Raw genomic sequence first — 11,778 nt, 5'->3', positions numbered from 1 at the left:
AAAAAAAAAATCAGAGGCACTAGAATCAAACTGAGACAGCTGCCTGAAGAACCTTTCTATCAAAGGCTGCTTCCAAAGAAATGGAAACATTTAGTAAATGTATGCAAAGAAGACCAAGTTGCTGCTTTGCAAATTTGATCAACCGAAGCTTCATTCTTTAAAGCCCAAGATGTGGCAACTGATCTAGTAGAATGAGCTGTAATTCGCTGAGGCAGAGACTGCCCGCATCCAAATATGCTTTGTCAATCAAAAGTTTTAACCAAGATGCCAAGGAAATGGCAGAGGCTTTTTGACCTTTTCTGGAACCAGAAAAAAATAACAAATAGAATAGATGTCGTTCTGAAATCTTTAGTAGCCTCAACATAATATTTCAAAGCTCTTACCACATCCAAAGAATGTAAAGACCTTTTAAGAGTATTCTTAGGATTAAAACACAAGGAAGGAACAATATTTTTCCTATTGATGTTGTTAGAATTCACAACTTTAGGTAAATATTTTAAAACAAAGTCCGCAAAACAGTTTTATCTAGATCATGAAAAATCAGATAAGGACTTACAAGAGAGCAGACAATTCAGAAACTCTTCTAGCAGAAAAGATAGCCAGAAGAAATAACACTTTCCAAGAAAGTAGTTTAATATCCAAAGAATGCATAGGCTCAAAAGGAGGAGCCTGCAAAATCTTTAAAACAAAATTGAGACTCCAATGAGGAGAAATTGATTTAATAACAGGTTTGATACAAATCAAAGCCTGAACAAAACAGTGAATATCAGAAATCTTAGCAATCTTTCTATGAAATAACACAGAATGAGCAGAGATTTGTCCTTTCAAAGTATTTGCAGACAAACTTTTATCCAAACCATCCTGAAAAAACTGTAGAATCCTAGGAATTCTAAAAGAATGCCAAAAATAATCAAGAGTGGAACACCATGAAATATAGGTTTTCCAAACCCTATGATAAATCTTCCTTGATACAGACTTACAAGCCTGTATCATAGTGTTAATTACTGAGTCAGAGAAACCTCTATGACTAAGAACTAAGCGTTCAATTTCTATGCCTTCAAATTTAGAGATCCTGATGGAAAACTGGGCCTTGAGACAGAAGGTCTGGTCTTATAGGAAGTGACCAAGGTTTGCAACTGGACATTCGGACAAAACCTGTAAGGTCATGCTGGTGCTATCAGAAACACATAAGATTGTTCCATTATGATCTTGGAGATCACCTTTGGAAGAAGAACCAGAGGCGGAAAAATGTAAGCAGGTTGGTAAAACCAGAGAACTGCTAGACCATCCATCATTTCCACCTTAGGATCCCTGGAAAGGTATCTGGGAATTTTCTTGTTCAGACGAGAGGCCATCAGATCTATTTCTGGAAGAACCCACATCTGAACAAGTTGAAAAAACACATCTGGATGAAGAGACCACTCCCCCGGATGTAGAGAATGACGGCTGAGATAATCCGCTTCCCAACTGTCTACACCTGGGATATGAATCGCAGAGATTTGACAAGAGTTGGATTCCACCCAAGAAAGTATCAGAGAAACTTTTTTCATTGCTTAAGGATTGCAAGTCCCCCCTTGGTGATTGGCATATGCCTCTGTTGTGATATTGTCTGTTTGAAAACAAATGTAAAGTTATTTCTTCAATAGAGGCCAAGCCTGAAGAGCTCTGAAAATAGCACAGAGTTCTAAAATATTGATTGGTAACCTCACCTCTTGAGGATTCCAAACCTCTTGTGCTGTCAGAGACCCCCAGACAGCTCCCCAACCTGTAAGACTTGCATCTGTTGTGATCACAGTCCAGGAAGGGTGAACAAAGGAGGCCCTTGAACAATAAGGTGATGGTTTAACCACCAAGGGCACCGAGAACCTTCGAGAAAATTCTTGGTGCTGTTGCTAGGCCAAATGGAAGAGCGACAAATTGGTAATGCTGGTCTAGAAAAGAGAATCTCAGAAAATTATAGTGGTCTGGATGAATCGGAATGTGAAGATAAGCGTCCTGTAAGTCTATTGTGGACATCAAATTACCTTGCTGAACAATAGGCAGAATAGTCCTTATAGTCACCATCTTGAAAGTTGGGACTCTTACAAAACGATTTAAAGTTTTCAAATCCAGGATTGGTCTGAAAGAATCTACCTTCTTTGGGACAATGAATACATTTGAATAGAAACCCAATACCTGTTCCTGCTGAGGAACTGCTACAATCACCCCTGAAAGCTCTAGGTCTGAAACACACTTCAGAAAAGCCAGAGCCTTCACAAGGTTTGTTGGAACATGAGTAAGAAGGAATCTTCCCATGAGAGGTCTTATTTGAAACCTATTTGATACCCTTGAGAAACAATCTTCTGAATCCACTGATTTTGGACAGAATATGTCCAAATGTTTTAAAATAACTTTAGTCTGCCCCCCACCAGAAGAATTGGTTTGAGGGCCGCAACTTCATGCAGTCTTAGGGGCTGGATTTGGTTTCTTATAAGGCTTGGATTTATTCCAATTCAGAGATGGTCTCTAGTTAGAGCCAGAGGCCTTAGGGGAAGGAGAGGTTTTCTGTTCTCTATTCTGACGAAAGGAACGAAAATGAATGGGAGCTTTAAACTTACCCTTAGATTTCATGTCTTGGGGCAGAAAAACTCCCTTACCCCCAGTGATAGTGGAGATAATAGAATCCAATTGAGAACCAAACAAATTATTACCCTGAAAATATAGAGATAATAATCTAGATTTAGACACCATGTCAGCATTCCAAGATTTAAGCCATAAAGCTCTTCTAGTTAGAATAGCTAAAGACATAGATTTGACATTAATCTTAATGACATCAAAAGTAGCATCACAAATTAAATGATTTGCATGTTGAAGTAAAAGAACAATGCTAGATAGTTCAGGATCCGATAACTGCTGCGCTAAACTGTCCTTGAAGCAGCAGCAACATCAGTCATAGAAATAGCTGGTCTAAGAATATAGCCAGTATGTAAATATGCTCTTCTAAGGTAAGATTCAAGCTTCCTATCTAAAGGATCCTTAAAAGAAGTACTATCTTCCATAGGAATAGTAGTACTTTTGGCAAGAGTCGAAATAGCCCCATCAACCTTAGGGACCTTTTCACAAAACTCTAGACTAGCCACAGGTAAAGGATACAACTTCTTAAACCTAGAAGAAGGGTTAAAAGAGGTACCAGGTTTAGACCATTCTCTAGCAATCATATTGTAGATAGCATCTGAAATAGGAAAAACTTCAGGAGTAACCTCAGAAGTCATAAATACAGAATTTAAACGATTATTAGCTTTGCTATCAGGAGGACTAGACTCCTCAATACCCAAAGTAAACAATACTTCCTTTAATAGAGAATGAATATGTTCAATTTTAAATAAAAAAAGATTTGTCAATTTCTGTCTCTGATGCAGGATACTCTAAATCAGAGGAACTCTCATCAGTAGAGGATATTTCAGTATGCTGTCGGTCAGTACAAAATTCATTAGATCTATGACAAGTTTGGAAAGACCTTTTATGTTTATTTGAAGGCGGAATAGCAGTCATAGCAGTACATTAGACTGAGAAGGAATACCAGTAGATGTATTTGTACTTTTAGAAACATTATCAGCATGTAATAATTTGTCATAACAATTGCCACATAACTGAGCTAAAGAAATAAGATCAGCTTGTTTACAACAAACACACTTAGCTTTGGTAGAATTGTGTTCAGGCCGCTAAGTTCCTACAGCAACATCAGAGGCAGGATCAGTTTGAGACATCTTGCAAAATGTAACAAAAAAGAAAAAATAACATTTAAACAAAATATCCAATTTCCTCAATATAGCAGTTTCAGGAATGGGAAAAAATGCTTATGATAAAATTCTTATACAAAAAGTATAATAAAAAGCAAGCATCAAAGCTCTCTATAATATAATGAGAGCAGGGAGCATTAGAGGGAGAGGCTTAATATAATACATTTTGGTGCCAAAAATGACTCAATGAAATGACACAAGTTACGTCACAACAGGTACGACCTCACACCAAAAATGGCGCAATGAAATTACGCAACCCACGTCACAGCAGGCATGATTTCACGCTAAAAATGACGCAATAAAATTATGCAATTTGCGTCATCGCGAGCCTAATTTGCCAGCAAAAATTTTAAAAACAGGCTCCATGTTAACAGCTAACCGGAACCCCAGGTAAGAAAAAAATACCTAAATTCTCCCATAAACATAATTACCATTCTGAAATATACTTACCAGAAGACACCCATCCACATATAGCAGACAGCAAAACCAGTACTGAAACAAATCAGCAGAGATAATGGTAGAGGAATGTCGATCTGTAAAGGAAGGCAGCAGATGAATCCCCGCGACTGAATTTACAGAGAGCCCTAGAATAGATTTCCCATAGGCGAAAACATCAGGCAATACTCCCTTCACATCCCTCAGACAAACACTGTACTTAGAGAGGAACTGCTTAGAAGCGCCCTTTACAGAAGAAATCAAGCACACCATGCTTCACCACGTCCAAAGGAGGCAAAGTTTGTAAAACTGAGGTCTGAGTGAGGTGGGAGGTGTATTTATAGGCATTTGAGGTTTGGGAAACTTTGCCCCCTCCTGGTAGGAATGTATATCCCATACGTCACTAACTCATGGGCACCAATTTATCAAAGGTCTTGCGGACCTGATCCGACACTGCGGATCAGGTCCGCAAGACCTTGCTAAATGCGGAGAGTAATACGCTCTCCGCATTTAACATTGCACCAGCAGCTCACAAGAGCTGCTGGTGCAACGCCGCCCCCTGCTGACTCGCGGACAATCGGCCGCCAGCAGGGAGGTGTCAATCAACCCAATCGTATTCGATCGGTTTGATTTCCGGCGATTCCTGTCCGCCTGCTCAGAGCAGGCGGACAGGGTTATGGAGCAGTGGTCTTTAGACCGCTGCTTCATAAGTTGTGTTTCTGAAGACTCGCCAGAAACACGGCCCTTCAAGGGTGGAGCTTGATAAATGGGCCTGATGGACTCTTGCCTATATATATATATATATATATATATATATATAAAAGAAATTTGCATGGCTGAAAACTCCTTGTCTAGCCCTCTGTCCAACATAGGCACTCTGATGAGGAAAAAGGTATCAGGTGCGCTAGGGAAACATTCTAAAAAATGAGTAGATCAGCACTTCAGAATTCACCTTACTTCATCAATAAGGCCAAAGAATGACTGAGGATGCAGGGTAAGTGGGGGGGGGGGGGTTTAAAGCTCTGGTGTGTTATGTGTCTTTTGCCTTTTTCTAGTGGTCAGGAGAGTAATTTCCTCACGTGATGTCTCATGGAAACTCATCATCTGAAATATACTTTTAGGCTTTCAAAGAACTCTAACAGTACTGGCAACAAATTTCAACCGCTTCCCTTCCTTTTTGAGTCAGTTCTGTTTGACACTGGAAAGAATTACTCATGGGGATTTTGCCATGTACTGTAAACCTACTAGTGGGGTGTTAATGTAAAATATCCAGTATTTTTAAAAAAAAAAAAAATGGAAACAGCACTCGCAAAGGGAATGGGTCAGTGAACCAGCCAAATCCACACCAGAAAGAATTTTAGCCAATTTTCAAAACTTGAAATGTCTCACTTCAGTCGCTTTCATTTGATTTTAAAGGACCAGTAAATACATGTCTTTTGCAAACCCTACAAAATTGTACCGTGGACTAGTAAATCTAATGTACATTTCATTGCAAGTATTATTTTTTTTTTAAGCAAAATTTTGTATAAAACAAATGTTATTGTATCCAATCTGTGAAGATGAATGTCTTACCCAGAATTCTTTACATTCTACAGACAGTGCCAATAACACTCTCAAGCTCCTTTCATGCTTGCTTCAGAAACTGATAAACTCATTTGCATGGGGGAAAGTGAAACCTAGATTTATTAAAGACACAATGTTCAGCTCGTTACAGCATGGAGGTCTGGGGCTCTCAAACATTGACTTATAGTATAAAGCAATTTGTTTACAAAGGGTTTTGGATTGGCACCGTAATGGGAATTCTAAAGCATGGGTACCCTTAGGCTCCCATATTTTAAAAGAACCTTCCCCTGGGAGTACTATGTTGGGAAGACAAAAAAAAGCCGCCCCCCCCCCCCCTTGGAGAAAAACATATCAGATGTACCACCACATTTTTTAAATTTGGGACGGCTTAATACTCCAATCTTCTAAAATCTCCTCCTTGAGATCCCCTTTGCCCCCAGTATCCCCCAACGTAGAAATACACGGGCATTAGAACATAAATTAGATAAACTTGCATGACTGGAAAATAGGATACACGGTTCCTGTTTTTAAATTTTTAACTAAGGGTAAACTCAAGGAGAGAAATGAGTTGGAGGATGTCTTGGGGGAGCCTTCATAAAATGGCTTAAGCATTACCAATTACATAATTTCCTTTCTACTTCCCTAGTTAAGGGCTCATTAACCAGACAACCAACATCCTTTGAGCAATTGTGTTTAGTTGAGATACCGCTGCTTCACACGCTTGCATGGGCAAGACGATCTTTAACAAACACTATGAATGCAAGTTCCCCAAATTATGTAAAGAGATGGCACCTGGAATTAGGAAAGTAAATCAGTAAAAAATCAGTTTCTGCTAAATCTTTAGAAACAAACTTTAAGGTTCTGACAAGATGGTATCTCACCCCGGCAAGGATTAAAAATATATACCCAACGGCCTCTGAGACTTGTTGGAAGGGTTGTGGGGGGAGGGGAACTATGTTCCACATTTGGTGGTCTTGTAGTAAATTGAAAGTCTTTTGGACCTCTATAGAAAAATTTATAAACTCCTTCACTGCTCAAGATAAGGAGTACCAGCTTCAGCCAACTACAGCATTGCTAAATATGCTCCCAAAACGTTGGTGTAATTTAAGACTAAGGCTAATACAGTTAGCACTAAATTCAGCAAAATCTTTGATTGCCTCATTCTGGAAGTCCCAACACATTCCTACATATCAAGGGTGGGAAAAACTAATGGATCATACCATTCAGTTAGAAGAATATGGTTATTTCCAAAGGGGTGACATAGACACATACTATACTAATATAAAGTTCTATTGGGAAACGCGACTGCACCTCCACGAACCATTCAAATGTATACACACATATCGAGATGGGACCCCGCCCCTCTCTATCTCTTGCCACTGAGCTCTGATATTTGCATGACCTATATCTTTTACTCTCCCTTTGGGTTTGGACAGGAGTGGTATTTGACCCTGTGTAGTTTGCTACCTATATAAGATGCTGAACAATTAAGATTTGTTTAAAATAGATTTTGGAGCAGTCATACAGAGATGAAATGCATTTATAGTGACCAGGAAATGTTGTAATTGTTTTTCTTCTTGTTCATGCAAATTATATGATATAATAGATGGTGGTACACATACTGAAGCATGGATTATTGTTAATAATTATTTGCAAGAAAGACTGTAAACTTATTGCTTTTTCCCGTAATGCCTTATTCCATCCAATATTATTTATTTTTTTTAAACCCCCCCCCAAAAAAAACAAACAAAACAAATGTTATGCATACCGGAAAAATGATTTTCTTTCCTGGCAGGGAGAGTCCACATATTCATTAATTACTGTTGGGAACACAACACCTGGCCATCAGGAGGAGGCAGACACCCCAGCCAAAGTTAAGTATCCCTCCCATTTCCCTTACTCCCCCTGTAATTCAGTAGAGTAAAAAGGAAAAGTAGGAGAAAACACTAGGGGTATAGAGGTGCCGGAAGATAAGGAAAAAACTGCCACCAAAAAAGACAAATAGGGCGGGTTCTTGAACTCTCCCTGCCAGGAAAGAAAATAATTTTATCAGGTAAGCATAAATTTTGTTTTCTTTCCATTGGCATGGAGAGTCCATAAATTCATTCATTACTGTGGGGAATCCAATACCCAAACTCGAGAGGACACAGAATCAACATGGAGGGAAACAATAAGGCAGGCAGACCTAAACTGAAGGCACCACAGCTTGAGCACTTTTCTTCCAAGGGAAGTCTTCGCTGAGGCAAAAATCATCAAATTTGTAAAAGTTTGAAAAGGTATTTAATGAGGACCAAGTAGCCGCCTCACCCCAAGCAGGAGTAGGCCCCTGACAATACCCTAAGCAATAAAAAAGAGGCCGGATTGTAAGCACACAAAACTAGTAGTCTCTAGGTATACTTAGTCCCAAATCTGCTACAGCCGCCACTTCATGCGGCAATAGTGCATACCGGGTAGTAGAGGACCTGATGTTACAGTTACACATTACATATCCCCATCTATAATGGCCAACCTCAGCTGAGGTCCCTCATAAAATAAAGCTGAAATTAAAGGCTGCATCATTAACCCTCCATGCGAGTATAATCAGCATGCTGACTCTAGAGTGAGGAAAAATTGTCCTTAGACCTTCTTCTGAGGAGGTTATAGGCAGCAAGCAGTCTCCAGACTGAAATAAGAGCTGTAAATCAACCCCCTAGCTTGAGAGGCTACAGCCAGCATGCAGTCACTTTCAAAGACACAAAGCTATTAGGGTATAAATAGCAAGCAATCCCACAACTGAGAATAAAGGCTGTATATTAAACCCCTTGTCTGTGAGTTTAAAACAAATTGGACTTTAGGCTAGTTATAATGACCACAAGCCATTAAGGTAGACAAATCAGGACTTACCCTTTCCTGAAGCAGCTGTGATCAGCTGTGCACAGCTGTGCAGGTGAACATAAACCCTCCATGGGTGTTACACAATAGTTTATCAGGCCTAGGTACAGATCCTGCCCTAATGATTGTGCTTTTCGGATAATGGATTTGGCTATGCCAACATACTTCTCAGCTAAACCATTAGCCTGTGAGTGATACGGACTTATTGGTTTGTGCCCGACTCCCCAATCACGCAGAAGGCACTGGAATTCAGCACTTGAGAATTGTGGGCCATTATCAGACACAAGTTCTTTACACACTCCATGTCTCTAGAGTATTGTTTTGAAAGCCCATATGATTGCTGATGGTTTTAGATTTCTCCGCTGTACTAGCTCAAATAATTTGCTCTAGTAATCTACTACTACCAGGTAGCAGTTGTCCTCAAAATGAAAAATATCTGTGGCCAGTCTCTGCCATGCCCGTGAAGGAGTGTTCCATGGTGTGAGGTTCTTTTGAAATGTCTGGCAGGTTTCACATATCTTCAGGAGGCGGTGAGGCAGGTACTACTCCAAACATCAAAGGTAAAAGAAGCACTTTATTAGTCAGGTTTAAAAGAATTTAACAGACATGGCAGCTAAAGAGCAGAACGTCTGACATGTTTCGCACCTCACAGGTGCTTACTCATAGACTATGTGTCTGTTAAATTCTTTTAAACCTGACTAATAAAGTGCTTCTTTTACCTTTGATGTTTGGAATAGTACCTGCCTCACCGCCTCCTGTTTTGTATCTCCACGGACTGATCCTCCGTTACTGGCTACGGTACTCCAGGGGAAGGCACTATTTTACAGCCCTTTGGGGCCTCCGGATACTTCGGCTGAAGCCTAGGTTGCGGTACTCCTTTTCTTTTCACATATCTTCACAAGTGTCTCAATATCAAGGTCCAAATTAGGCTAGTAAACCACATCCTGTGCTCTGCACTTACAAAGAGTAATGTCCAAATGTCCCAGGTGAATTTGCTCCAGTACTTCTGCCTGCTGTGATTTAGGAATAAAAATACGGCTACCCATGAATATGATATCCGTATGAAAGGATAGTTCTTTTTTTTTTTTAAGTGAATTTTTATTCGGTTTTAGTATGAAGGGTAACACTTGGGGGCACGCAAGACCCCTGTTCAAACATACACAAACAAAAGGGTCGGACACGCAGGTCCGGTTACAATAGCTGTCAAAACATTGTAAATAAATTGCAAGGATTTGTGGTAAAAATAGTTCTCCAAGATTGAACCCTGGTGTGGGCTCTGAATATGGGAGGTAGTACTTCTAGATTAAATTTAATACTCCAAAGATCAAGTCAGGATCAGTTGCAGTAATATGTATTAATGGATTTGAACCTGGCACACGCCGAACCTAGCACACGGTGTGCCTAGCACACATTATACCCAGCACACATTGTACCTAGCACACAGGATTCCTAACACCCACTGTACCTAGCTCACGCTATACCTAGCACATGCCGTACCCAGCACCCACCTTGCCGAGCACACGCGATACCTAGTGCACATGGCACCTAGCACACATGGCACCTAGAATCCACCATACGTAGCTCACGCTATACCTAGCACTCGCCGTACCCAGCACCCACCTTGCCTAGCACATGTTGAACCTAGCACACACGGCACCTAGCACCCGTTGAACCTAGCATCCACCATACCTAGCTCACGCTATACCTAGCACACGCCATACCCAGCACCCACCTTGCCTAGCGCACATTGTACCTAGCGCACATTGTACCTAGCGCACATGGCTCTTAGCACACATGGCACCTAGCTCACGCTATACCTAGCACACGCCGTACCCAGCACCCACCTTGCCTAGCACACATTGTACCCAGCACACACGGCACCCAGCACCCGCCTTGCCGAGCACACGTTGAACCTAGCACACATGATAGTTTCTAGAGTCGTTATAAATTTCCATACAGCATACAGTGTAGGAGTAAGTAAATGTAGAACTGGTCGTATCTCCCATCTCAACATAGGGGGAGGGCAGGGGGTGAGGCGTATAGAATACATTTACATTTAGTACTCCAAAAAGCAAAGTTAGTACAAGTTGCTTTAAAATATATAGATAAATTTGATCACATAAATTGAGGAGCAGGTCACTTAGCACACCCAGCGCCTAACATTTATAATACCTAATACCTTAATAAATGTACATAGTATAGAAACAGCCACATAAATAACTAACGTGGGCTTCAACTTTTAAGTATAGTGGTCCTAAACAAGAAGAGGTAAAAAATATTGATTAAGTGCCCCAAGTCAATAGTCAAACTGGAGCTGCAGGATTCAACATTAGGTTTTATCATAAAAGAACCACACACTGTTCAAAGATATGTATAAGGAAATTCTATAGCTTACTTTAGCTCTGGCCCTCGTATGGAAAAGCAATTTAAGATTATCCGGGCAGGCAATATTTACAATAGATCGAATAGTGTAGAAAAACAACATTAAGGAACCATATGCTATAGTACACTTAGAACATAGGTAAGTATAAATGACTAAAATGAACGTAATGCACTATGGAGATTACAGTTAATGTAATGTGAAATAGCTGGGCACCTCACCCTGTGTCAGCATCTTTGAGATGCAGGCAGCAACAGTAAAAGGAGGTTAGTCTCTACACAACTTCTATGCCACTATTTCTTTTGTTCACATAAAACCCACTAGTGATATATGAATGCATAAGGGACACTAACAAAAAAAGCAAGGTACCTTATACCTAACCCTCTAGGTCTTCTTTGTAGGCCGCAGCACAAAGATGGTGGCCATTCGCGCCACTCCACACTTCTCCGGCACCCTCCTATGTGGTATGCACCAGGTCCTAGTAAGTAATGGCTACTGTAGGTTAGGGAGCCGCATAATATCTGGTCGATGGTGCCGATTCAGCATCCTCCACTGGTCCTTTCTCTGATACTTTTTCAGCAGGGCTTTCCCGGTTAGTATACATGCACTGCAGTAAGATCTATCTAGGGGCACGGCACACACAATGTGGCAGTCAGTGCAGGGGGCCCGTATCTCCTAGGCGAACTACCTGCCTACATTGCTCCCACCACTGACAATGCATAAGTCCGGATCTCGGGGTATGTTATACTT

Source organism: Bombina bombina, chromosome 4 (assembly GCF_027579735.1).
Source record: "Bombina bombina isolate aBomBom1 chromosome 4, aBomBom1.pri, whole genome shotgun sequence".
Taxonomy (NCBI): domain Eukaryota; kingdom Metazoa; phylum Chordata; class Amphibia; order Anura; family Bombinatoridae; genus Bombina; species Bombina bombina.
The sequence above is the reverse complement of the archived record's forward strand: the minus strand, read 5'-3'. Positions refer to the sequence as shown.